Source organism: Apodemus sylvaticus, chromosome 11, assembly GCF_947179515.1.
Source record: "Apodemus sylvaticus chromosome 11, mApoSyl1.1, whole genome shotgun sequence".
NCBI classification, from domain to species: domain Eukaryota; kingdom Metazoa; phylum Chordata; class Mammalia; order Rodentia; family Muridae; genus Apodemus; species Apodemus sylvaticus.
In genome coordinates, this window is record NC_067482.1 from 83,738,092 (window position 1) to 83,766,087 (window position 27,996).

General features: G+C 46.0%; 1 long non-coding RNA gene across 4 annotated transcripts in view; it reads left to right on the top strand.

Annotated features, from left to right (window-relative positions):
• Window positions 1–27,996, top strand: part of LOC127696598 (uncharacterized) — a 39,022-nt gene that overhangs the window by 7,893 nt on the left and 3,133 nt on the right. Inside the window, exon 1 of one of the 4 annotated variants that reach the window (XR_007980268.1) lies at window positions 2,882–3,074. The exons of the other annotated variants lie outside the window; for them this stretch is intronic. This is a non-coding gene — a long non-coding RNA (uncharacterized LOC127696598). Of the gene's footprint in view, window positions 1–2,881; window positions 3,075–27,996 lie in introns of those variants that run through there. 4 annotated transcript variants of the gene reach the window in all.

Consider the following 27,996-nt stretch of genomic DNA (forward strand, 5'->3'; position numbering starts at 1 on the left):
CTGGGGTTGGCATGTCTACGTTTCACCTGTGTCACTGTGAGAACCTCACCAAGGTGAGAGCTTCGTCAGTCGTTACCATGGTGAATTCCTGTGTCACTTCCCACAACATCAACAAATCTACAATGATCTACCATTGGAGAAATTTCACTTAACATTTTTGAATTTGTATTTCGTATGGTTTGGTTTCTGATTCGTCTCATCTACTTTATTTTATTGCATTTTGTAAGATGCTAATAAGTGATAGCCCAAATGTTTGAAGACAATTAGACTGACCGGTCCCACACAGGTGGATTAGAAACCCTGCCTTAGCTGGGCCCTCAGAGAAAGGGAAAGGCTGGCATGGAGTTGGGTCACTGGGATCTATCTGGCTTTCAGACAAGGTGAGGAAAGGGCTAGAGGGCAAGAAGAAGAGAAGCCTCTCACTGGGGTGAAGTCCATACCCATCTGCACTTTAGTGGGATGGCTTGTGGGAATTAAGCCCTTTCCCATCTCATTCAGAGAGGTCATCATAGGCTGTTGGCTAAAGCCTGGATTCTGGAATGTTCTAGACCTGCCTTCTTCTAGTTTCTGCTCAGGTCCGGGTTATACAGCCATTCACGGGTTATTGGGGTTATTGACTCCTTTATCAAGATCTCCTTGATAATGCCTACTATGCGGGATGCTATAGCCATCAAAAAGCAACAGGCCAGCCTTCAGAACACCAGCTTTGCAGATCTGCCATACTGAGGTTTGTTCTCCCAGAGGCAAGGAGCTATCTGAGTTGAAACTTGGGATATTGGATGCTTTTCCTTCTTTTTGTTTTTCTTTATTCCTTTACCAACTGTCAAAATCACTCTGCTGACAGGTTAAAAAAAAAGAAATGACATAAAATTCCTGGTGTCTCCATCGTTTAGGGTCTATATGTTACTTCCAGCGCAAGCTGATAAATCCATCGTGCGTTTCTTGTCTCCGACAACTTCCGTGTCCTTAAGTAAACTTTCTTCTTCAGGCTGCCTTACCTCTGGTTGGCTGTGCTTTCATTCCCACTTCAGTCTGATTCCAGTCAGTTCAGGTCAGGAGCTGCAGGGATTCTAGGGAAACCTTGGCAAGTGCTTGGCTTTTCTCCCGTATAGACAGTCCTTGTGAGGTGGGAGCTACATGTGGATGACGTCAGGACTGGTTTCCCAGGACTGTACTTGGATCATCACACGCTCTGTTTCCAGATTTTCCTGTGTGGCAGCCAAGCAAACTTAGGAGGCTTTGATCCTGTCCTGGCTCCCCTCCTATCCTCTGTGCCCACGTGTCTGTGTGTGTGTGTGTGTGCATGTTGCGGGCATGCATTTGTCTATGTATGCATATCCATGTATGTGTGTAGGTGCATATGTACTTGTGCGCACTGTGGTAGTGGCAGAGGCTGATGTTAAATGTCTTCGTCCATTTCTCTGCCTGGCAGATTGAGTCATGGGCTCTCGTGGGAGCCAGAGCTCACTGATTTGGCTAGTTTAGGGATTCCCTCATGTCTCCCGTTTCTACCTACTGAGCTCTGGAATTACACGTGGGCTGCTATACTCATCCGCATGCTGGGATCTGAACTCTGCTCCTCAGGCTCATGTGCCAAGTGCTTTTAGCTATGTTCCATCTCCCCAGCCTCTGTTTCCTGGTTTTTTTGGGTGGAGGTGGTGGTGGTGGTGTTGAGACAGGATTTCCCTGTGTAGCCCTGGCTATCTTGGAACTCTGTAGGCTATACTAGCCCTGAATGCACATAGATCTGCCTGCCTCCTGAGTTCTGGGATTAAAGGCGTGTGCCACCACTGCTTGGGTTTCCTGGTTTTAAAACAGAGTCTCAGTCTGTAGCTAAGTAGCTCAGGCTGGCCTTACATGGACCCAGTCTGTAAGTCAGGCAGGACTCAGTTTTGTGATCCTTCTGTCTCATCCTCTTTCGCAATGGGATTACAGGTTTTACTAACTAGTTTTACTTCAACTTAACACAAGCTGGAGTAGTAGAGGGAAAGGAGCTTCAATTGAGAAAATGACTCTATAAGATCATCTATAGGTAAACCTGTAAGGCATTTTCTTAACTAGTGATTGATGGACAAGGGCCCAGCCCATTATGGGTGGCGCCATCCCTAGGCTGGTGGTCCTGGGTTTTATGGGAGAGCAAACTGAACGAGCATAGCTTCTGCATGCTGCGTTCTTGCCCGGACACCCTCTGATGATGAACTGTAATGTGGAAGCACAAGCTGAATAAGCCATTTCCTCCCCAAGTTTCTTTGGTCATGGTCTTTCACCATCTAAACAGTAACTCTAACTAGCCCATTGGTGACAGGAATGGGGTATTGCTGGGACAGCCTGACCTTATTGTTTTGGGGAGGCACAGTGAGCTGTTCTTTAGAAGCTTGGAAGATAAGACTGGTGAGGGCAGTGCAGAAGATGGAGGCCTGGCTTGTGAAGTTTCATAGGGAAGCCGAGACTCTATCAGGCCTTTTACATGAAGAATCTGTGGCTCTGGCCAGCTGGGACTGAAGAATTAATTGGCTGTGATTAAGAAGAGACCAAAGCCGGTGTTTGGCTGGGGCAATGGATGCTGGTCAACAGCGGCTGAAGCATCAGCTGGGATTGAGACAAGCATCATCGCAGTGAAATCTTCCAGAAAGTTTTTTTCCTGAGAGTTAGCTTACAGAAGCTGTGTTACAGAGGAGGCCAAGGTTGTACCTTGCTCTGGCAGCTGAACTTGGTAATGCAAGAGGCACCCAGGTGATCCTAGTTTTGAAGGCATAAAAGGGTCATGGAGGCAGCTGAGACTCGGCAGTGTGAAAGGCCAGTGATGAAGGTGTGGCCTCAATAGCAACTGAAGGCCCAGGACTGAAGGGGTCACGCAAAGCAATTGTGCCTTGGCAGCATGGGGAGAGCCCCTGAGAGGCTATTGGTGAAAGCAGCAAGCAGCAGAAGTGCCCAGCATTTGGAGTTGCCGGTTCCATGGGATGACCTCCAAGAACAGCAACAGCCTTGGAGTGGACCCGGCCAGAGCCTAGAATCCAACCAGTGTGTGTCCGAAAGTGATGTGACCCAAGAGCCTTGGAGGATCCCAGAAGAATGTGAGTGAATCCCAGACTGTTAGACGTTGTTATTTGTACCTTTAGAGTTTGGTTCTTCTTGGTTCAGATTGTTACTGTTCCCTGGTTCTTCCCTCTTGAAATGAGAAGTTAATTTAATTTAATTTTTCATCTTTACAGGAGCCCACAGCTAAATGACTTGAATGTTTAAAAGTGATTTTGTGATTTTAGAGAGACTGAGACTGAAGTTTTAATGTGTTCAAATTTTTAAGCCTGGTGGGACTTTTAAGTTATTTATGTTTTATATTGTGATATTAATATTAATGTGCTATCTTAGGGATAAAAGAGAAAGGAAAAGTCCTAACTAAAAAGTGATGTGTTACATGTCAGGTTAACCTTCATTAAGACACAGGTGTATATAAGCATGCCCATCTTGACCTTTTTCTCACACTCTCCTCAGACCATTATGGTGTTAAATGTTCAAGTGTCTCGCCATTACACCATGGCCTTCTAACTGGACTGGTGCTCCTATAATCTCTGTTTCTTAGACACTATTCCCTCTCCTTGATATAGGTGACCAGGGAGAATCAGGCTGGTGGATGTGCCGGCTGCACCAGTGAGATGCATTTTACACTGGCTACAAAACCATGCATTAAAACAGTATATAGCTGGTGGTGAGGGGTGTGAACAAGGTGTGGATGAGCTGGGTCTGTATCTGACTTGGCTACTCACTTTCTTGGCATGTTTTATGGACCTGATACTCTTTATTTGTGAAATAATTTTAATGTTGGGTTTGCTTCAGGCAGGCATGGTGTGATAGTAAATGAAGATGATATGTTAACAGTATTTAACATTTGGGCAGGATAAGTACTAGTTAGGCACTGGTTGTGATTGAGACATTCATTTCCTGCTGATTCAATACTTAGTACTTTCCTTCCTTCCTTCCTTCCTTCCTTCCTTCCTTCCTTCCTTCCTTCCTTCCTTCCTTCCTTCCTTCCTTCCTGCTTTCCTTCCCTCCCTCTTTCTTTTCTTTCTTTCTCTCTTTCTCAATTTCTCTCTCTCTCTCTCTCTCTCTCTCTCTCACACACACACACACACACACACACACACACACACGAGCTGCCCCCACTCAGTCCCGCCCTCACTGAGACCCTCCTTCCATTCCTCTCCCACCCCCTTCTCCTCTGAGAGGGTAGGGCTCCCCTGGGTATTTCTCTACCCTGGCACATCAAGTCACTTGGCTGTGGAATCCGGTCCCCAACAGGGCTGCCTTGTCTGGTCTCAGTAGAAGAGGATACACTTAATCTGGTCCAGTGGTTTCTAGTTTCTGTTCCTCCCCTACCTGCAGGGTCTTAGCAACCTCAGAGGGAAATTTTTCCTACGTCCTATGCCACACACGGGCCTTGGCTTGAAGGAGGGGTCTGCTGAATGTGTCTGGGGACAGTATACTCTCTCATCTCGGGTGTGTCAGTTTTCTTATAAATCTGCTGATGGGGCTTGTGGCTCACATCTCTGGTGTGGCCTTGGCCTTCGGTTCCTAATCCCAGGTATAGGTAATAGCTGCAAGGTTTGGGAACAGCAGCAAGGCAAGTCAACTTCACAAGGCCCCTTCCCACATCCATGGGCAGCCACCCTGTGCCGTTGGAGGCTTGGGCCAGAAGTGTTGCAGCAATTAGCTTCTCCAGACTATTGCCCTTCCCCATGGTGGTGTCTCCCCAGCCCCCATCGTGTCCTCTCCAAGCCTCTCTCGGATGCCTCCCCATGGTTTCCACTATCTGCTGTATCCCCACTGTATTCACCGTCTTCTTGAACCTCTGCAACCCGGTCATCCGTGGAGTTCCTGCTGCTGACTTCAATGGTGCTCTGTTCCTTTAAGACACAATGCCTTCCTGGGGAATCCTGCCACCCCTGGGAGACCTGAGGAATTCTAGGAAAGTCTGGGGTATGGACATCAGGAAAGGGAAGCAGGGATCATCATGTGTGCTGATATTCATGGAGGACTTCATCCAAGGTGGGATCCTCCTAATTAACTCTACACACAGCCATCATACTGGCTTGAATGACTTAAAAGTGGGGACATCTCCTGTAGTCCAGGGAGTGAGTATGGGAGGAGCATCATGGAAGTGCTCAAAAGAACATTACAAATCAGAGTTTTAGAACTTAAAACTGCAGTGTTGGTGCATGGGAAGATAGTTCAGTCAGTAAATCACTTGATATGCAAGAGTGATGTGGATTATGGCAGCCTGGGGGGCAGAGGCCAGAGAGGGATCATCATGAATTCAAGGCCAGCTGGAGCAAATCAAAATAGACTCTCTTAAAATGTTAATCCAAGTAGGAGGTGGTGGCGCATGCCTTTGATCCCAACACTTAGGAAGCTGGAGGATTTCTATGAGTTCTAGGCCAGCCTGATCTCTATATCTAGCTCCAGGACAGTCAGGTCTAAAAAGAGAGACCTTGCCTCAATAAACAAACTAAACAAATAATAAAAAATAAACTCCTATAGTCATTAATATTTCAAGGCAGCTATGAACAAGTATGCGCCACCATCTTCCTCTGGGACATCCCATGTGAGCCCCGAAGGGTATATTTCTCTATCAAAACTATCTCCCCCTTCCTTAGTTGATGCGAGGGATCTGTCAGCCAGTCAGCCGCCAGCCTCTCACTTGGCACCTCCTGGAGAAGACAGAAGCCGCAAGCAAGCAAGCAAGCTTTTAATTTGGGCAAAAGTTACTATTTACACCCAGGGCTGGGTCTGGGTGGGTTGTGTGGCCTGGTCTAGCTGTTTGTTGCCTGGAGACGGCCATGGTAGAGTCCAGCAATGTCTGCTTCTCGATACAGTGTAAACAGCAATTGCCCCGACGACAGGGAAACCTATATGAAGGTTGATGCAAACATCACAGCCCCTGGGGATGTGGCAGTGAGCACCCCGGGGACCCAGCTAGCAGTTGTGTTCTCAGGGCAACCATATAGCAATAAAACTCCAGAAATGCATGTTCTATCACCAGCACCAAGGGAAATAAATAAATATGGAAATTCCGCCTAATGAAAGGATATGCCTTAAGTAAAAATAGCCACTGCCTGAGACCTGCCATGGAGAAAAATACGGGGAGGACAAATTGTATTGACTGCAGAAGAATAATGTGCTGGCCTTGGAGAAAGCCAGGGAGGAGAGGTTAAGTTTATTTCCTTGGTGGCATGTGGTAGATGGATCCTGGGTGACCTTTTTCTCTTATCTAAACTTTCAGGACAGCTATCAAGTTATTCTTGGGGTGGGGGTGGGGCAGGGGCTGAAAAAAAACTCTGTAGAGCTCTGCCCTTAGCAATTCATATATCACAGGAAATAAGAACCATTTGTCAGCCTGCCACCCTGGTACTTAAATCATGAACGTAAGTTAGTAGGGGTTTGTTTGCTTTTTGTTTTGTTTTGTTCTGTTTTTTTTTTTTTTGAGATCATGTTCCCTGGGGGCCAAGCAGAAGGACTGCTAAGAATGATGCAACAAAAGACAAAGCTGTGAGTGGTGCAAACACAAATCTTCATTTGCATGCAAGGTCTGTTGCTATTGGTCCTCCTCCTCCTCCTCCTTCTCCTTTTCCTCCTCCTCTTCCTCCTCCTCCTCCTCCTCCTCCTCCTCCTCCTCCTCCTCCCGCTGTATAACCAGGCTATTGGGCTCAGTCGGAGAGTTCGCAGGCAGACATCATGCATGCACCATTTACCCTGATGTGGCAACCTTGGGCCACCAGAAGTCTTCTCTTCTTTTCTTTTGTTAGAGTGGGCTGAGCTGGTAACTAAGAAGCAGAGGACTAAAGTCAATATGGCAGTGATGGCTGTGACAGTGGAGACACAAGGACAGCAGTAGCAGTTAGCAGGTCTCTCTAGGCCCAGTCAGCTTCAGAAGCAGTAAAGAGTGGACAGCTGCTCTGTGGTAGCTGCAGAGGAAGCAAAGCAGTGGGAGAGGCTTGTAGACCGGAGTTCAGAAGTGGGTTTGCTGGCTGCTTTGACCTGTGGAAGTGGAGCTATGAGAACCACACGGCCCTGACAAGAAGCAGAGCTGTGGGAACCACACAGCACACAGCCTGGACGAGGAACCAGAGCAGAGCTGTGAGAACTGTCATCCTGGCTTGACAAGCAGCAGAGGAGGAGCCAAAAGCTCAGAAGGCTGAGCTGCAAAATCCAGCAAGTCCAGCTGGGCTGACAGCTACAGAAGAGGCAGGACTGCAAGAGGACTGGTGGCTGGCAGCTACAGGAACCATGGTGGCAGCCAAAGGATCGAGAACAGCTATCTCCTGTGTAGGGGCCGCCATGACAGTAGATATAGCAAGCTAGAACCCTGCCTATAGGGAGTCACAGCACCTACTGACAGCTGCTGAGGACTGAAGAAATTCCAGCACCTCAGCCCAGAAGCTGCAATGACAGCCTGCAACGGACTGAGCATCGCAACTTCCTAGGCCTACCTAAGAGTTGTAGCACATATGGAGCTAAGGCCCTGGGGTCCTCACAGCCTCCACTAGAGCCATGACCCAGGGAGGTGCCACAGCTGCTACTCCTGCGTGCCTACTGCTGCCCTTCACTGCTGTCAAAGGCAGAGGGATGCAGATGCTCTCAATGATCAGTGTTTGATTTCTGTTGGGTCCAGCTTGGAACCCGAGCCTAGTCCTTTACTTTGGGGAGGCTCTACCGTTCCTGGGGCAGAGGTGGTTGTTTCACCTGCATCTTCCTGGCTCTAGGTCTTATGCCAGAACTTAAGCTTTGGTTCTGTTCTCTTTCTCAAGGGCTGATGGGAAACTCTGCTTTCTGTTTTTTTTCCTGCTTCTTCCTCATCTCTGTTATTACGATGTTTCTATTCATGAATAACCTACTCGCCCATGGCCTAGGTCAAGAGCCCTTCTTTAGGGGGCAGCCCCTTTTCTTTTACTGAGGTCTTTTTACTAGGCAAATGGTGACCATACATAACAGTCTAACCAGAATGCTGGGAGCCGTGAGAACAGGAGCTTGTAAAAAGGACCAGACGCTTCTACTCAAAAGCACAGGACTAAATGCACACACTGAGAAAATACTGCCCAAGACAATCAGCATAGTGAAGGGTCAGGAGTAGGGCTTATCTCTTTGGGTGTGATGACTGAGATTACCTTCACATGAGGAAGAAGGAATCTAGAGGAGCACTTGCAGGAGCACTTGGCTCTACCATGAGCCAAGACACAAGGTAGAGGGCTGGGAGGACCACTGACCCAGCCCTGAGTCAGCAAGTTTTGACCTGATACATAAGACCTGGGTGTGGTGCGTGTGTGTGCGTGTGCGTGCGTGCGTGTGTGTATGTATGTGTGTATGTGTGTATGTGTGTGTGTGTGTGTGTGTGTGTGTGTGTGTGTAATGTTTGTGGGAGAGTCAGGGTCTGATTGGACTCTTGTGAATGTGTCACCACATACAGTAATGGGAAGTTGTAGATGTCCATCTGAATAACAGAGAGGAGACACAGGACTTAGCTGGGATGGGCTTCCTTCCCCTACCCCATTTCTTTCAATGGATCTCCGTATATAACTCTGATTGTCCTGGAATTCACTGTGTCATCCAGGCTGCCCTCAAACTCACAGATCTCTTCCTGCCTCTGCCTCCCAGGTGTTGGGATTAAAGTCCTGCAGCTAGCTAAGCTCCCTTTCACCCGACATATAAATGTGTTCTAGAAGCTTGCCAACACCCTGCAGACTATTGGATTCTGTGCTAGGTGTGGTTGGCATCACTACAGTGTCCAGGAACTAGGAGGACACTGACAAGCCTGTCTCAAGAATGTATTATATGGGGGCTGGAGAAATGGCTCAGTGGTAAAGAGCACTGACTACTCTTCCAGAGGTCCTGAGTTCAATTCCCAGCAACCACATGGTGGCTCACAACCATCTGTAGTGGGGTCCAACGCCTCCTTCTGATGTGTGTGGAGACAGATACAGTGTACTCACATACATTAAATAACTATATAGTGAATATATAGTTTATATATATATAAAACAAGGATGTATTATATGAAGCTGTGTCCACCAACCAAGTATCATTTATCTGCAGAGAAAGTGTCACCTGGGTCTGTCTCTTCCCAGGAGATCTCAGATGCTTATAAACAATGCTGTAGTGAATAAAAGCAGTAGTAGCTGTAATGTGTAATTTTATAAATCCATGCTAAATCCAGCTGAGTGTCAGCAGCAGCAGCCTGGCCCAGCCCCCACAGCAAGCTCTAAGCAACCATCTGGCCCTGGTTCCTGTGGCTAGTCTACAGAACACCAACAATCCCTTTGGTCTCATTCTCCCTATAGCTCCCTATAGCACCAAGAAAGGAAACCACTAGAGACTTATATTTATACCAGCCGGATTTATATCAGTAAATCTCTAACCCCGATGTGCCTGTACAAAGAACATATTATGTTAATATAATTACAAGTGGCATGCCTAGATTGGGCAGATGTACACTGTGCTACTCTGTTGTCCAGCTATGAAATCCCTAGCTCCTTGTGACTCCTCCAGGCCACATAGGTCTGCTCCATCTTCCACTTCTTCCTCATCTTCTTTTTCCTCTGTCCTCTATCCTCTTTCCCCTCTCTCCTTCTCTAAAATCTCCAGCTCCACTTTTTCCTTCCACTGCCCAATCACAAGCTCTAGCCTTTATTTTCAGTTAATCAGGGAGCAGGCTCACATGGAATCACCTCAGTGTGTGATCCGCTCCTCATTGGTGGCAGGATTAACATCAAAATACAAACAACACCAAGGCAATCCACAACAAGTAACCAGTATGGTGGTTGAGGGCTTAGCCTCAAACACAGACTCACACTGCCTTTGTCCTAGTGAGAGCTCACTTGAGGAAAGTCATGTCCTAGTTTTAGAAATGAGGAAATGGAGGCGCTGGAAGCTGGAGAGATACAATGAGGGCCTTGGGGACAGTGTTAAGAAGAACAGATTCAAACTCTAGTCTTCAATAATGCAGGAGAGTAGACAAAGGCGAGTGACTGTCTTAGTTCCCCAGGGCTTCTAACAAAGGTCCAGACACCAGGTGCTTCAACCTCAGGAGTATTCTCTCAAGGTATTGGAGGCTCTTCTGAAAGCCCCTCCCTGTTCCAGGAGTGTGGATACCATCTTCTTCCTCTGTCTTCACAGGTTGTCCTCTCTGTTGGTGTCCTGATGTCTTCTTCCTGTACAAATACTAGTGCTCCTACAGCTGGGTCCACCTCATCAACCTCGCTTTACCTTAATGTCTTCTGTAAAGACCTTCTCTATAGGTAGTCAAGTTATGGGGTCTTGGAAATTATGGGGTTCAGGATTTGAGTTTGGCAGAATAAAATGTAACCATTTAGCCACAATGATGACTCCTCTTGGGAGAGTCAGGGAAGCCTTCACAGAGCAGCAGCAGGAAATGGTATGTTCACAGCTCAAGCACAGGAGAAACCAGTTCTCAGGTAAGGGCACTGCCCCCCTGTCATCTCCCAAAGCAGCAGACAGCAGACTTTACAACTGGCTGCAGAGCTTTCTGCTTTGCTCTTCAAAGACTCATGCCTACTTGGGCTACTGAAGGTATCTGTACCCTGGAAAAGAAACCTGGGGACTGTGGAGGGGTGGGATGGGGTACTAACTCTTATATAAAATGATAAGACTGCTGGAGAGGCAAAGACGCTGGTTTCTCCTTGTATAGAAATGACATACTGAGTTAGGTTCACTTAGCTCTCAATTCTCTGAAATAGGTGTGGGAGAATATATGAAGCATGTGTACCTTACAGAGCCCTTGATGATGCCAGACATCAGGACTCAACTGACTTCCTGTGTTTGAGAGGCTCACTCACGCTCACCTTGGGGTCCCCTCTGTAGCTGGCTAGAACTGCTCCTGGGCCTCTGTGTTGGTCATTTCCGTTAACTGAAATATAAAGTTGTCATAAGCATACAATGAACTGATTGTGTGAGTCTATCTAGAAAATGCTCTCACACACTTTTGTCTCATATGTCCTTTCAAGACAATACTTAATCACCTTGCATGTCAAGTCTGGTTTTCACTACAGTGCTGAGTTGGATATTTTCAGCAGAGAACATATGGGGAAAAGAAAGTTTAAAATATTTAGTTCGTACTTCACAGAGAAAGTTTGAGGCCCCTTATATTGAGGGATATTTGAGTTTCCTTTCTGTTGCTATGACAAATACCATGACCAATAGTGATTTTGGGGAGGAAATCTCCAGTTTACTTTTCTTTATAGGTTAGAGTCCATCATGGTGGGAGGTCAGGGCAGAAACTGTGGAAGAATATGTTGAGGATTGGTTCTAATGCTTTGAATTAATCTGTCCTCCCAAATCAGGAATCTGTGTGTGCAAATGCTGAAGGTCCTTGTTCCCAATTGGTTTTTGATCGATCAATGAAGAGCCAATAGTCAATGTCCGGCAGGTAGACTGAGGTAGGACTTTGAGATTTACTGAGGCTAGGGACCGAGATACAGGAAGGACGTGAGATCACAATGACAGGGAAGAAGAAAGAGCAGACCTAAAGCCCACCAACATGTGAGAATCAGGGAAGGTGGCCACATGGGCCACTTCCCCAATTGTGTTTGGGGTAGCAGCGATGAAATATAGATTTTAAAAGATGTTAATTCAGGAGTACTGGAGGGGAGTGCTCGCTAGCATCAGGAAAGACACGGCATATCAAAATTACTCTAAAGCGTGTGTCTTTCTTTCATGAATCCAGAGAACTCCTGGGCTCGACCCACTGGGAGCAAAGTGGTTAGCTAATTGGCTACTACAAGAATGCTGTTTACTGGCTTGCTTATTGGGTTATGCTTGGTTGTTTTCCTTATAGAGCTCAGGTCCTCCTGCCTAGGGACGGTGCTGCCCACAGTGGACTGGGCCCTCCTATATGAATTAACAATCAAGAAAACACCCCGTAGATATTGACACAGTCCTATCTGACCTAGGTAATTCTTCCATGAGGTTCCTTTCTCTCAAATGACTTTACATTGTGTCAACTTGTCAACAGTAACTAACCAGGACATACATCACTTCTTATTTCCTATCCCTGGAAACTTTGGCTTCCACGTGTTTGGCCAATGGCATTTTCAAAGTTTCTTTCTCTTCTCCACCAGGCCCTTGTGTGTTTTGGGTTCATGTTTTTAATTCATAAAAACAATAAGGGCCCCAGTGTACTTACTAAGATTGTACGTGGGAGTTCTCAGATGGACACTGAGTTGTGTTCACAGCTATAACCTTTGTTTTGTTGTTCTTAGATATATACCTGCAGAGAATCTCAGCTGGCTTTGAACCTCAAGCCAGTGGCTTCTATTTTTGCTGTTCATTTTATTCTTAGCCTACGTTTGACACTTCCTCCTGGCAACATTTAAGCTAAAGGCCACCATAAATGTCTGGAAAGTTCTGACTTTGACATATGAGTAGAGGTGGCAGAACTGAGTAGAGGTTGAATTTGAAAATTGTGTGTTTTGGGTGTTATTCTACAGCAGCCCTCTGCCTATCGTATGACGATGAAAATCCACATGCCATGTGGGTCAGGAATCCAGGCTGCATAGCTCTCTTTCATCAACTGCAAAATGTAGCTAAACAAGCACTGTTCTCAGCGGGCTTGCCGAGGACTTACCCTGTAGAGGTTATTGGGCACTTTGTGTGTACCAGAGCTTGGAGAGATGGCAGGCATCAGGGAGGTTTCCAAGGAAGCTAAGATTTAGTGGTGCGTGGGATGGTCCAATGAGTCTTGAGACTCTGGGACAGAGAGAAGGTGTTCTTGGGGACACAGGACTGTGTGGATAGGGACAGAAGAGGACAGAGGCTTCTGAGTATCAGTACAGCAGAGACAGACACGCCAGTGCTCGGGACATGGCATATGGTGACTGTAGGTACCCGAGGCCTGCAAAGCTTGTGACGCCATACAAAGTGACAATCAAGACAATGTATAGGTCTGTTGCCAAGGCAACAGCTGCCGTTTACTCAGAATTCCATAGCCTACCTTTACCTGTAATTACGTCACTACCGGTATATAACCGGGCAGTGCTTCTTCCCCGTCCCTTTTCCTTTTTCCCTTCCCTCTTTCTCTTCTTCCTTCCAGCCTGCTACCCCTTCCCTATCTTAAATAAAGTCCCACGTGGAACTATTTGGCCTAGCGTGTCTCATTGCAGCTCACGGTTCCACCACATCCCCGCGCGCGGCGAGCAGACACAGCGAGCAGACAGGACTTTTGAGCGCAGAAACCAACAGTGACCACCATGAAACATTTGGTTTGGTCACAGAGTACTGGAAACACAAGCTGTATTCAGTGGATGCTCCGGCTGCCTCTTCAGAAGGCTTCTCAAGTGAGATGCGAGGCGAGGCTCTGTTTGGACTCTAGGGTTCCCACCCACAATGTCAGTGATGAGTCCATCACCCAGGCCTGCTCCTGATTCATCCAAATGACAGCACCCGTGGAGAGCATTAGTTTATCTTGAGTCCGGTGGTGCACACTGGCTATAGGTAAGCATGATAAGAATGAATTGCTTGGCATTTGGAGATGTTATGTGACAGAGTGACTGAATCAAAACTAAAAGTACAGAAGTGGTTAAGATAACTCCTAGACTGGCCGCACCGTTTCTCATTCTGCAACCTGCCAATCATCTGGGGTCATCGTTCTGTTGACTGTAGCTATGCTGAGAGGCGAGCAGTATTGTGTCTCACTAACTTGCACACCCTCTGGACAACGGCGCTCTGACCTTTCCGTGCACTTACCACCTGCGTGGTGTAGTTGGTGAGATGCATCTTCAAGCCTTTGCTATCTGAGCATTGCTTTTCTTTCCCTTTTGCTGTGATATTTAGGAAACAAATTTGTGGTTTTTTAGAGCTGTGAGGGGACGGGGACCTATGCCCAAAGAGATAACAGAAAGAGATGCTTCTGCTGTGAACTGAGCCAGCCATAAAGCTGCACTGTCCACGTAGCCTCAGACATGCTAACGAGATGCAGCTCCATACTCGCTGACCAGCGTCTCCTTTTGCTTTTGATGCTGTGTCTGGGTGATATATGCTTAGAGCGTCTCCGGCCTATCTTTGCAAAGTCGTTTGGATCTGCAAAGATCTGCAAATAAACATCTAAAGGAGACATCTGTACCACTTACTCAGGCCATGGGAGGACCATAAACCCATCTTATTATTTTAACTCCTCCTCCCACCAAGGATTATTTGCTTATCCTCAAGCTTCTAAACAATATCACTTGACAGCTGGATTATGGTTATATTCCTTGAAGAAAATAGTGTCCTGTGAAGCAACAATGGTCCCATTTCAAGCAAGGACTGCAGAAGATGGAAATTGGATTCCAAACCCACCAGGTAACCATAATGCAGGGGGTCAGAGAAGCAGCCATCCTCAGGCCACATCTGTGCTGAGTGACAATCTCTCTGAATGAGAAGAAATAAAGGCTAATTATCCCCAGGGTTTGACAGGTCTTTCTCAACACTTCTGCATAAAAGAGCAAGGCCACCCAGCTGGTCCCTCAGTTGAAGGCTGCAAGAATCTGGTGGCGTGGTACTCAAACAAATGAGAGAGCACATCAAAGGGGAGCCCTACAAAGGCCCAGGGGGAGCTAGAGGGGACCTGATGGTGACTGCAATGTCTTCAGCTGGAAAGGCAAACTGAAGAGCGGCCATTGTAAAGGGGACAATGCGTGGCCACATCGGAAGAAAGGAAACAAGAGACCTTCTTGTGCATCCATTACGCCCCTCACAAGGGTAGTGGAGGATGGATAAGAGCTGTGGAGAGGGATCTATTGCTATGCATCTGGAGCCAGCTCAAGTGGAAGCATGAGGGGGTTGAAACCGGGCATCCCTCTTGCTACCTAACTCGAATGCAATGTCTTAGACCCCTGCAGTAGACCCAACAACGTGGGGTCACGTTCAAGCAGATTCTCGGACAGGTACTTATCTGCCTGTGGAGTATGACCCAGAAGAGGGTACGTGAGGCCACTCCTTATATTCTTTACAGGGGTACGTACATTCTCTCTAAAGACAACTAGCTATAGGTGCACTGGAGACCTAAAAATTCCAAGTGGAGGAAGGACCTGCCAGGGTGCCAAATTTAAGATCAGCTGTGTGGGCTCTGCTGACGTTAAGCTCATAGGGGCCAAGGTGTGTTGGGGGCTGGGCAGGAGGGGGATATACAATCTTCACAGGGCTGTGGCTGCCTGTGGGAAGGAAGGAGAGCTGGAGGACTTTAGGCAGGGGAGTAGGGAATTTTAATCGGATGCACAGAGGGCTGCGGAAGATAACATGGGAGGCAAATTCAGAGACAGAGTATGGGAAGAGGGCTGAGAAAACACAAGCTTGCACACTGACTTGTCCTCATGCATGCACCCCTAAGCACTGGCTGATTCATATGCCCACCCTCGAATGTGGGAAATCACCTCTACACTCACATACACCTTGACTGTGACCGGGCAGTGCAGAGCCTATGAATAACAGGAGAGATGTGGCTCTGTGTGTGTGCACAGGGGCACAACACCTCACTGAGGAAGGAGGAGTGAGGTCTTGATTCCAGGCCACATCTTTCCTTTATATTGTCTGTTAGCTCTTCTCTCTCCTTCTGTTCACTCAGAGCATAAGGCTTGAGTGAGAGTGGACGTGTACCAACAATGCTTCCTCTCCGTGCAATTCTTAAGTGGTGCAGAAAGCGCTAGCTTGGGCCATTGGAAACATTAAGTTCACTTAATACATTTTGCAGGGATGAAATGTTCCAAGGGGAAGAGTTTTCAGAGATTTTTAGTTTACTGAGACATTCAAACCCTGGCATTCTCTATCTCATAGAGATAGTTATGTTGGATGCCTTCAAACTACCACCATTGAATTAGCAGACCTTCTATATGGACACTGTGTTCCTAGGAAGGATTTTCTCTTGGCAGATGGGATTTTTTTTTTCAATTAAATAGTGAAACGAATCAAAACTTAGAAAAATCTGCTTTATTCAGTGAGTTAGCATTTACCAAGCAAACTTACATAGTTAACACTCAGTCAAGCGATTCAGGAGCCACTGGGTAAGTATCACAGAGCATAGAGAACTCACTGATAAGGTTTTAAAGAACACTTTTATGTCTATGCACTGCATGTGTGCCTGGCATCCTCAGAAGTCAAAAGAAGGTACCCAACTCCCGGAACTGGAGTTACAGATCATGTAAACTGTGATGTGGTTTCTGAGAACCAAATTCAAGTCCTCTGCAAGATCAGCAAGCACTCTTTGTTTTTTGTTTTTGTTTTTGTTTTTGAGACAGGGTTTCTCTGTAGAGCCCTGGCTGTCCTGGAACTCACTCTGTAGACCAGGCTGGCCTCGAACTTAGAAATCCACCTGCTTCTGCCTCCCAAGTGCTGAGATTACAGGTGCGCGTCGCAGCAAGCACTCTTAAGCACAAAACCATCACTCTAGCTCCCCGCCCCCACCCAGACTTACCTATGTGAAGCTACTTGTCTTATTTTAACAGGACACACTGTGATAATAGATAATGTAGGGGCAGGCTGAAAATCCTTATTTTGCATGAAGCCAGATCTCAGAGAGACCCCACAGGGTGCATTCAAAGTTCTAAGGATTCACGTCTGGGGGACTATGGGACTATAGTTCCATATATGTATAGATGGGACATTTGTAACATCTCTACCCCCAAGTTCAGAATATTGCAGGAAAAGGCACAAAAATAATGTATGAGCAGGTTATGGGAAAGGGTACAGTGAAACACTGTTCTTTGAACAAGGGCTACACACATGAACTTGTGACAGCTTTGCTAACTGGCTCAGGGCAAGAGAGTTAAAAATTCCAGCAAAGAAGGGAGAGGGGTTCCTGAGGTCATGGGAACTGAGGAGCTATTGGCTGCTGGGGTGGGGGGTGCGGGCAGGAGAATCACTTTTCTTTAGGGGTGTGGCCACTGCTCGTCAGTGGGCAGTGGGTGACTCCAAGCTCAAGTACATATGGGCAGCACTAATAAAACTCAGTGGGGGGCTGGAGAGATGGCTCAGCTGGTAAGAGCACTGACTGCTCTTCCAAAGGTCATGAGTTCAAATCCCAGCATCCACATGGTGGTTCACAACCATCCGTAAAGAGATCTGACACCCTCTTCTGGCGTCTGAAGACAGCTACAGTGTACTTACATATAATAAATGAATAAATATTTAAAAAAAACTCAGTGGGTTAAATAAGTCAAAATAAAAGGACAGTATGAAGTTGGGAGGGAGATATGGTGGTACTCAATGCAGAGCTGGAGTAGGGAGTGGGGGTGCGTATATGGTCAAAAAACATTGTATATAGGTACAAAATTTCAAAGAAGAAAATGAAATCTGTATAAACAGAAAGCAACTTCACTGTTTGCACTACTTTGTTTGAGTCAAGTTTATGTCTTTAAAAAAGTGTTATTTATGATCCCAGAGACACAGCTCAGCAGTTCACAGCACTGGTTACTGTTTCAGAGGAATGGGATTCCTCCAGCACAGATCTCAACAGGGCTCAGTTCCTTCTCTGGGTCTTAGTAAAATTTTGCTGTTTTTTATTAGAAACCTGCTGTGTATTACCTCAAGTATTGGGGTAACAGGTATGCACCAATACACCATAAGAATGCTATGAAATCCCAAGCCAAGAAGATTCAGAGCATCTGGTATTTACAAGTTGGTTCTGGAAATGAGTTTTGGAGAAGGAGAAACAGTCCTTTATGAATAGAAAAGGAAGGATAGAAGAAGCTGCGGGTGAGGACAGGGAATCTAAAGAGGATAAGAAGCGGGCAGTGAGGATTGTGGGTCTCCCTTCTCCTGGGGTTGTTAGCCGTTGGCCTGAGGGGACAAAGGGAGCAGGAGTGGTGAGCAGGGTTCTGAGGACTTCCAGAGACGGCTGTAGTGAGACGATGTGCTTTATTGTTTCAGAGATAGGGTATATCAGGGTGCTTGTGGGTTCCGGTAGAAAGGGCTAATTTTAGCTCATAAGCTAGTACCTAATTATCATGCAGGCAGGAGGGGTCGATTGATTGGTCATAATACAGTACCTAATTATCGCACGTGGGGGAAAGCCAGAGCGAGACTTGCGTGCTGAGGTGTGCAGCGCTTGCAGAGAGCCGAGGCAGGCCTGTGCTCAGGGATACTCCAGATTAGATCAGACAGAGACAGGTAAGCTCCCGCTGAGAAAGGGAGCCCTCCATTTCTCACTACCCTGGGAGAGTCATCCCGGCTTGGGGGACTTTGCCTTCACGGGGCGCGGGCTCTCCAATAAGTATGGCCTCTAGATAAGACCGCCTGCAGGAGCAGAGAGGGCTGGCTTGTGACTGGGGTTGACGATATCGGAACCTGGACTGAAGCGGAGGCTGTAAAGGAATGCTGCTTGCTGGCGTGTTCCCCGTGGCGTGTTCCCCGTGGCGTGTTCCCCGTGGCGTGTTCCCCGTGGCGTGTTCCTCGTGGCTTGTTCCTCGTGGCTTGCTCCTCGTGGCTTGCTCAGCCTGCTTTTTTACATCACCCAGGACCACCAGCCCAGCAGTGGCACTGCCCACGGTGAGCTGGGGCCTCCCACGCCAATGCCCAGGAAAACCCCCCACAGTTTTGCCCACAGGTCATTCTGGTAGGGCCATTTCCTCAAATGAAACCCCATCTTCTAGAACAGCTCTAGTTTGTGTCAAGTTGACACAAAAAAATTTAAAAATTGAAAGAAAGAAAGAAAGAAGCCAGCATGCTCATATAGTGTGCTGAAAGTGTGAAAAAAAAAAAGTCCCAGGAAACAAAATACAAGTGTCTCATAGGAAACTTGGGGTGTGTAACAATTGAGAAGCATTAATTCCCTTGAGTGCCTCCCTCAAAGCATTCTGAATTTCCTCACACATTCACACAGTGCCTTCAATGGGTCCTTCAAAGGTTACAGGTCAGGAAAGAGATTTGTAGTGTCCTGCAATCAGGACAAAGGCTCAGGCTGCGTCTCAGTTTCTTGCTTTCCCCTGCCTGAGGCTGAGGACCCAGCCCTACTCAGACCCTCTCTTTCCCAGGGAGGTGGATTCAGGGGTGGGGTAGGGCACTATGACAATGGTGACTGGTGGGCCTGGGCCTCCAGATGTTTGTGGTTCTCATGAGTCGGTCTCTATCCATCTGCCAGTGACAGGACCAAACAACATTTGCCTACGAGCCCTTGATTTACCATTAGCTCTGTGGAAAATTCCTAGAACGTAGTGTTGAATGGTGGAAAGTGCAGCCTGGGGGTCCAGGTCTGGAGTTTAGTTGTCTACATAAACTTGGGGAGATTCTCTTTGGCCTGGCTAGACCTCTCTCACTGTACGCCTTCTGAAAAAAACCCCACCCCAAGCAATGTGGTGCTGTTTGAGGTTCAGATAAGCTGCCTCTACACTGGCCTAACAGTCTGCCTTGGGAAGTTGAGGCAGCAGCTCTGTTCTGCAGATCTGTAGCCATAGTGAGAAGACACCGAAACTGCTCAAAGTGTGTGTGTGTGTGTGTGTGTGTGTGTGTGTGTGGTTGCATCTGGGCAAGTCCCTTCCATAACACTAACTTGAAGGGCAGGGATGTCTTCCTGTTGGTAACTGTGGGGGCGAAGTGGGCCGTGCTTGAGTCCTCAGGAAGTGACAAGAGTAACTTATCCCTGTTGTGGGAGACATGAAGGAAAGTGGTGGCTAAAGGAATGCAAAGTCTTTTTTTTTTTTAAGATTAAAAAAATGTGTGTGTGTTTGCCTGCATATATGTAAGTACACAGTATGTGTGTGTGCATGTGCGCATATGCGGTGTGTAAGTGTGTGTGTGTGTGTGTGTGTGTGCGCTTGTGTGTGTATGTGTACAAGACCCACAGAGGCCAGAAGAGGGTGTTGGGTCCCCTGGAACTGGAGTTACAGACAGCTGCAAGCCACTATGTGGGTGCTGGAGTTGAAGCAGGCTCTTCACTGGAAGAGCAGCCACTGCTCTTGAACCCGGAGCCGTCTCTCCAGCCTCCAAATGCAAAGTCTTAAGAAATAGGTTTTTTTTTTTTTTTTTTTTTTTTTTTTGCTTTTGTCATGCTGGAAACTGGACCCAGGACTCTGTATATGCCAAGTAAATTATCTGTCACAGCTACAAACCAGCCAGCTCAAAATAATTTGCTTTCTTTTTAAGAAGTTCAGGTTGGTATCGAGGGGCCTTTAATTCCCCTCAGGTAGGAATATTCTGCTTGAGAAGCAGTTCGGAGTTCAGACTATGTGCCCGGTAGATGGACTGCCTCTGAGAACCCCTCCAGTAGGAATTCTTCCACAAAGAGCCTCGTCCTTGCTTGCCTGTAGGATATCATTCAGAGAGGCTCTCCTCTGTAGACAGAAACTGTGGCTCTTTGTTTATTAAATGAATGTTACCGCTGTTGACTACACCAGTCTTCCTTTCATGCTGTGCCCGTGAGCGTGGACACGTATATTACGTATTCATCACTTTTAAATTTCCTTTCATCAGGCTTTTACTTCTGTATTTTGCTTTCTGTGTGCTAATGATGCATTTTAAAGTATTCGTGAATGAGCTCCCAAATATCTGGAATTTCGTCGTACTTCTGTTCTCTTCCAGCTGCTCAGTATTTGTCAAATTCTTTCATTTTTTGACTTGGCTTATTTTTTCTGTAGAATGCCCAAGGAGATTTATTTGCAAACCTTTCTTCTTATTTTTTTTTTAAAAGAATTTATGAATGTGTGTGTGTGTGTGTGTATGCGCGCGCGTGAATGTGCTATGCTTCCTCACTGCCTGGCAAGTCAGGCACTGTCACTGTCACTGAGGGCTCAGAGCAATGTGGGGTGGGTTTCTAGAGTCTGTTAAGAAGGAGGTAGGGCTGAAAGATGCTATCCGAGAGGATGCTGGGAAGTCAACTTGTGTTGGTTTGAGTTTACTACACTTCTGGTCCTTGTACTTTGGCTAATGGGAAGTGAATTAGTAAACTAGAGCTCAGGATGGAAGAAATGAGAGTTGAGGACACTTAACATGCCTTTCTTGTTAGGGTGTGTCCGGTTTTTTTTTTTTTTTTTTTTACTTGTTCTGCCAGTGTGGCTGGCACAGTAGTGCTCCTCAACAAGCACGAGTAGGCAGCAGCTGGGGCTTAGTCAGGCCTTATAAACAGAGGGTCTCATTCTAGTCCTGTGTCCTTGTCAGGTTGTACCCAACCCAGAGAGGTGCAGCACAGAATCCTCACCAAGGGAAGAGGGTTGCTGCTCCTGGAAGCTCAAATCTGGGTTTGGACAGTGAGCAGCAGGGCCTGCTCAGTCCATATGCAAGGCCCTATCAGAGTAGAAGGACTTATTGTGTTCTAAACTTCTGGGTGTTGAGTGTTTTCCGGCACTTGAATGCTCCTAGAAGCCCACGGAACTACAGCAGATGGTCAACTGGTCTTAGATTCAACAGTGCACTGCTCTAATGATATAAAAGTAAAAAATTAGGAAAAGTAAAAAATCAGGAAAGAGTTCAAGTCAGCAGGACCACACCTGAGAGGGGCATATGTCTCGTACTCTCACGAATGTTCTCTGAGTTCTTCATGTGGAGCCCAGACATTGGAAGTAGAGTCTTGGGTGAGCAGTGGAGAGCCTACCCGAACACTCAGAGGCCTCAGTATAGGCAAATGTTGTCTGAACTGGGTAGGAAGAGATGAGAGAGGAATGTATAAAGAATGTTGGGGGTCAGAGAGCCCCATCTGACAACTTTCAGATCACACTCAGTGATCACCACATCGCTCCTAGGGATGTGTGATGTCTGAAGAAAGTGTAGGTTGGGTCAGGGCATGAAGCAGATCCCTGGGCCATTCTACCAGTGAGTGCAGAGAAGCATCAGGAGCCTTTGTACAACACAGAGTCAGAGTGGTGGGGTTTGTGCAGCTAATTCTCCAGGGGTCCTGGGTGATGCGGTGTACATGGGATTCCCTTTGTCTATACGGGTGGCTTCTATAAAACCAACCAACCAATCAAATCTCATACTCCAGACAACTGGGTCCTCATAAGGTGTTCAGTTTGCACTGCAAGCAGGTGGAAGTAGGAACAAATTGAAGGATGCAGGTGAGGGGAGAACCCTCCCTGGCAGGTGGATACCTAGGCAGATATGCTTAGGATGTTGTAGACTAAATATCCGTGTCACTGCAAAATAACATGTTGCAGTCCCAGTATCCATTGTAACAGTGCTCGAAGGTGGTCTGTGATAGGCTGGGGACCTCTTCCTCTTCCTCTCTCCATCTCTTTATTCCTTTTTCTTTTTCATACAGTAAGAATGTCGTTGTATGTGAGCTTAAATGAGATCCCTTACCAGGTGTCAAATCTTAATGGCGCCTTGATCTTAGACTTATAGCTTTGCGCGCGCGCGCGTGTGTGTGTGTGTGTGTGTGTGTGTGTGTGTGTGTGTGTGTAGTGAATCAAGGTCTTACTGTCTCAGTGTGTAGTGTGTTTCAAAAGCTTGAGCTCCCTCAAGCAGGTTTTAACTTAGAGAAGAATGTGAAGATCTTTTTCCTGGTTCCTTAAAAATCCCATTCATATATGTGAGGCCCTTGGTTCTATCTTAAGAGTCAATAACTAATCTCCTAGCTAACCCAGCAACCAATCAACTAGCTAGCCAGCTAGCCAACAAATCCACCAACTAACCTACCAATCAACCAGCTAATCAACCCACCAACCAACCAACCAACCAACCCACCCAACTACCCACCTATCTGCCAACCAACCAAGCAAGCAACCATCCAACCCACTAACCAACCAACCAACCTACCCACTCACCCATCCAGCAACTAACCAACCAACCAACCAACCAATCTACCCACCCACCCACCAAACAACCAACCACACAAAGAATAGAAGATTGAAAAATTACCAACGAACCAAACAACAAAATTTGTATTTTTAGGGGAAAAAAGGGATTGGATGATACATGTACACAAAATTTTTCACACTGTTGGCTAGCCTTTCAAAAAATTTCAGTGAAAATATTTTAATAGTTTAAGGATTTAAAGATCATTCACTCAGACATGCTAGATCAGCATTTTATAGTCCAACAAATAGTCAGATTACATGTCACAAGAGAAATATTCTTGGAATCCAATCATTTCAGTCTGTACTCATTTTGTTAGCCAGAACATCCTACCTTGTGTTTTTGATGACAGCCCTTATGATCCTATTGCCCATTAGGATGCTATCTGGAGATGGTATGTCTCCTTCTTATGGCTTTGACTGGCTCTCTTCCACCAGTGCTCATGGGTACTTCCTGTGTGCCTGCTGCTGCTTGAGTGTGTGCTTTGGAGAGAGGTCCACTTCAATCCTTAGCCTATTTTAAAATGAGCTTATTTGTTGGATTTTGACTTTTAAAACTTCATTTATTTGTGTAATAGGGAAATGAGGCAAGGCTTATGCTTTCCACAGCACCTGTATGGAGTCCAGAGGCTGACTTGTAAGAACTAGTTCCTCTGATAACCTTGTCAGTCTTGGGGATTGAATCTAGCCCACCAGGCTGGTGATATTTTCCTTCTCTTCTGAGCCACGTTGACAGCCTGGATTGTTGCCTTTTGCTTTTGATATGTTTGGGTTCCTTTTATATTTTGAATATTGACCTCTTTTAATATTGACCTTTTATATTTTGAATATTGACCTCTTTGAATATTGACCTTTTATATTTTGAAGATACCCTCTTGCTTTCTAGAGGTCACCTGTTCACTCTGGCCAGGACGTTTACTTTTTGTCAATTCTGTTTGGGTACTGGATCAAAAAAAAAAATCATCATCCTGATTGTGTGAAGAATATTTTACCTTGTTTCCTCTTCTCACAGTTTCCAAGTTTAAGGTTTCCAAGTTTAAGCCCTTAACTCATTTTTGTTTCAGTCTAAAGTGAGATCAGGGCCCAGAACATTCTCCTGCATGTTGGCATCTACTTTCCATAGAAATGCTTATTGAAGAATCTGTCCTTGACCCAGTGTGATCTTGGCAATTGGAAGCTTAGGTGAATGTAGAAGAACGAACACGTTTCTGTCTCTGTATTCCGTTCCTGTGGGTTTATGTCCAGAATTTTAGAATTTACACTTTCTTTTTTTTTCTTTCTGATCTATGAAACATAAGTATCTTTCCATTCCATCTGCACAGTGAGACCTTGTTTTAAAAAAATTGAGATTTCCCCTTTTAGTTTATTTATTTTTAACAATTGGTTGTTTAACAGTATTTTATTTAATTTTTACAAACTCTGAATTTTACAGTTTTCTTCCTATCACTGATTTTCAGTCTCATTGCAGCCAGAACAGACATGCACCCAGCAGTGAGACCCCAGAATATACACTCGAAATGCAACAGAGCCAAGGGAGAAATAGAGATCATACAAACACAGAAAGAGACTTCATTGCTGTGCTCTGAACAGTGGATAGAATATTCACAAAACCTTGAGGAGGAGGAGCAGACAGAGCAGGGCAAAGGCCTGATGGTTTCAGTAACATTTGCCTTGTGGCATTACAGAGTGTATCCTGGACAATGTCCTTTGTTACTGAGCTTACTAAGATTTTCTGCTGCTATCATAGTGATGTATAGTGGCATACATCTTTAATCCCAGTGCTGGGGAAGCTGGGGTAAGCAGAGTTCTTGAGTTGGAGGCCAGATGGTTTACATCATGAGTTCCAGGGCAACCTGGGCTATATGGCAAAACTAGGTCTTATAACAAAAAGTTAGAGACAAATGCATTATAAATAACTATAATCACCATGATTTGTTCATGGTTATCAGTCTCAAAATACAGGAAAAGGGAAGAACTAAAGATATTGAGTATTTTTTAATACGATCAGTTATTAACGTAAAACTGAAAGACCATCTGTGTAAAAATTTATGTTCACAAAAAATTTTAATATAATATATGCATAAAACATAGAAGGAGTGGGCTAGAGAGGTGGCTCAGTGGGTAAGAGCACCGACTGCTCTTCCAAAGGTCCTGAGTTCAAATCCCAGCAACCACATGGTGGCTCACAACCATCCGTAATGAGATCTTAAAAAAAAAACATAGAAGGAAATAAAAGTATATGCTGGTTTTTAAAATTAAACAAGTCACAAGCAAAAATAGTAGCAGCCTTAAATAACCGATTGTTTAAAATAAATGTATTTTAATTTTTGATTGTGTGTGCGTGTGTGTGTGTGTGTGTGTGTGTGCGCTTGTGTACATGTCTATCTTTGTGTGGGTTTGTATACATGAATGCAGCTGCTTTTGGAGGCTAGGAAAGGGAGTTGGATCACCTGGTACTGGAGTTACAAATGTTTATGAGTCACTTGATGTGGGTCCTGGGAACTGAACTCAGATCCTCTGGAAGATCTGTTCTTTACCAGTGAGCCTTTCTCCAGCCCCCTCTTCTAAGGTTTACAGTGAGTATGTGATACTGTTACGGTAGAGTATTCTTTAAACTTTCATAGTTTTAAAAGGTAATACTCGGAATAAATTATTTTTAAAAATTAATTACTTACATCAAAGTTGCCCCCTTCCAAGTTCCCCCTCACAAAGACCCTCCCTCCATGCCCCTTCCCTTCTTCTCTGAGAGGGTGAGGCTCTTCCGGGTATCCCCTCACCCTGGCTCATCAAGTCTCTGCCAGGGTAGGCACATCCTCTCTCACTGAGGCCAGACAGGGCAGCCCTGTTGGAGAATGGATACCACAGTCAGGCTACAGCTTTAGGGAGAGCCTCTGCTCCAGTTATTGGGGGGCCCACATGGAGACTGAGCTGCATGTCTGCTATGTATGTGCCAGGGACCCCATTTAAGACTGCACATGTTCTTTGGTCGGTGGCTCAGTCTCTGAGAACTCCTAGAGAGGTCCAGGTGAGTTGACTCTGTTGCTCCTCCTGTGGGCTTCTCATGCTCTATAGGGCCTTCAATCCTTCCCCCAACTCTTCCATAAGAGACCTTTTAGTGGTGGTTCTGATGCTAAGGTCCTTTTCCCCACTGGGCTATTGATCTATTAGTAAAGATACCATGGGTTAATTGCTGGGTGGGAGGATGGGTGGGACAGTTTCCTGGAGGCAGACGAAAGGAGAGGACAGTCTTTGCCATGCTTCAGAGGGACAAAAGGTAACCAGCCATGTGAGATCTTGGGTGGAGTGGCCGAGGCCACTTCTACGTGTGTGTGTGTGTGTGTGTGTGTGTGTATGGGGTTGGGGATGTTGAGCTGAGATGAGACTAAAGGACAGATTTAGGATGCTGAGCTAAGAGTATTGGAGAGGACACACTAGCTGTAATAATGCCCAGCAATTGAGCCAATGAGGCAAGTTGAAATTGAACAACTGTGTGTGTCTATGATTTTCATCCTTGGATCCAACATTCTGTGGGTGGGGGCTGGTAGCACGGCCCATTCCTGGAGCTTAGGCAGCAGGGTAGCAAAAGCTATACACAACAAGACCTGACTTCAGTCCAGTATTTGGCTGTGGGTATCTGCTCTGTTTCAGTCAACTGCTGGACAGTTATGCTAGACTCCTATAAGCATGCAAAGAATCACTAACATCAAGGATTAGTGTTTGTCCCTGGGATGGGTTTCAAGTTGAGCCCGTTATTGGTTGGCCATTCCTTCAGTTTCTGCATGTTATGTAGTCACTGATATTAGCCATAAAGTACAAGATACACATGATACATCCCATGGACCCAAAGACATTAAACAAGAAGGAAGGCCCAAGAGAGGGTGCTTGATCACAGTTAGAAGAGGGAACAAAATAGTCATAGGAGGCAGAGGGAGGGAGGGAGGGAGGTGGGACAGGGAAGGGGGAGGGTATTGAGGGGGTATAGGATCAATTATATGGAGAGGCAGGAGAGAGATCCAGAGGGCCAGGAGAATGAATAGAAATCTGCAGCTGCCAGGGGTTGGGGGGAATCTTTAGGAAGTCCCAGAGAGCTGGAGTTAATGTGAGCAACCTCAGCCAAGACACCTCACAGTGGGGACCTGGAACCTGAAGAGGCCACCTCCTATGGCCAGGAAGGACCCCCAGTGGAGGGGTAAGGTTACCAACCCACCTACAAAACCCAAATTTTGTCTTGTCTAAAAGAAATGCAGGGACAAAGATGGAGCAGAGATGAAAAAAATGTTTAACAGCTTTAGCTGTTAGATAAACGTGAGGCAAAACCAAACTGAAAGCTGTTTTTTACCAGTGACAGGATGGCTACCATCAAGAAAACCAACAGCAGATGCTGGGAAACCGAGATGCTTACATACTATTGGCAAGAATGTAAATTAGTTTAGACACGTTGGAAATCAGTGGGGAGGATGTTCACAAAACTAACAATGAAGCTATCACATGATCTAGCTGTGCTACCTCTGGGTATATACATGGCCCCCATGGCCCCCCAAAACCCTCTGTCAGCATACTCATATTTATTGTGGCACTGTTTGCAATAAACAAGTATTGGTCCCTCTAAGTACTCATCAATGGTTGGATGGGTAAAAAATGATATACATAATATAATGCACAATTGATTTTTAATTATCCATAGGAAGAACACATTTTTTTTTTTTTGAGAAATTAAATGGAACTGGAACCTTAGTTGCTCATGCTAAGTGAAAAAGCCAGAATCAGAGAGCCAGGTACCACATATTTTTCCTCTTATGTGGAATATAGGTTTAAAAAAAGTGATGGTCTTAATGAGAAATGCTCCCATAGGCTGCTATTTTCACACACTCGCTCCCCAGCTGCTGGAAATGTTTGGGAAGGACTAGGTGGTGGCTTGGAGAATGGCTTGGAGGTTTCAAAAGCCCATTCTGTTCCCAGTTAGCTAGTGTACTCTCTCTGCCTACTTGTGGGTAAGGACGTTGGGTAATGCTTCAGTACCGTGCCTCAGTTTTCCCCATTGGTGCGATAAAGTCCCCTGACAAAAGCAACTTAAGGGAGAAAGGGCTTCTGTTTGTTTAACTATAAACCGTGATGCAGTTTATTATAGTGGGAAAGACATGGCCACAGTCAGGGAAGGCAAGATGGAAGAGCAAGCGGTTGGCTGGTGACATCGCAGCTATACCCAGAAAACAGAGCAAGGGAGGCTTGTGCTCAGCTT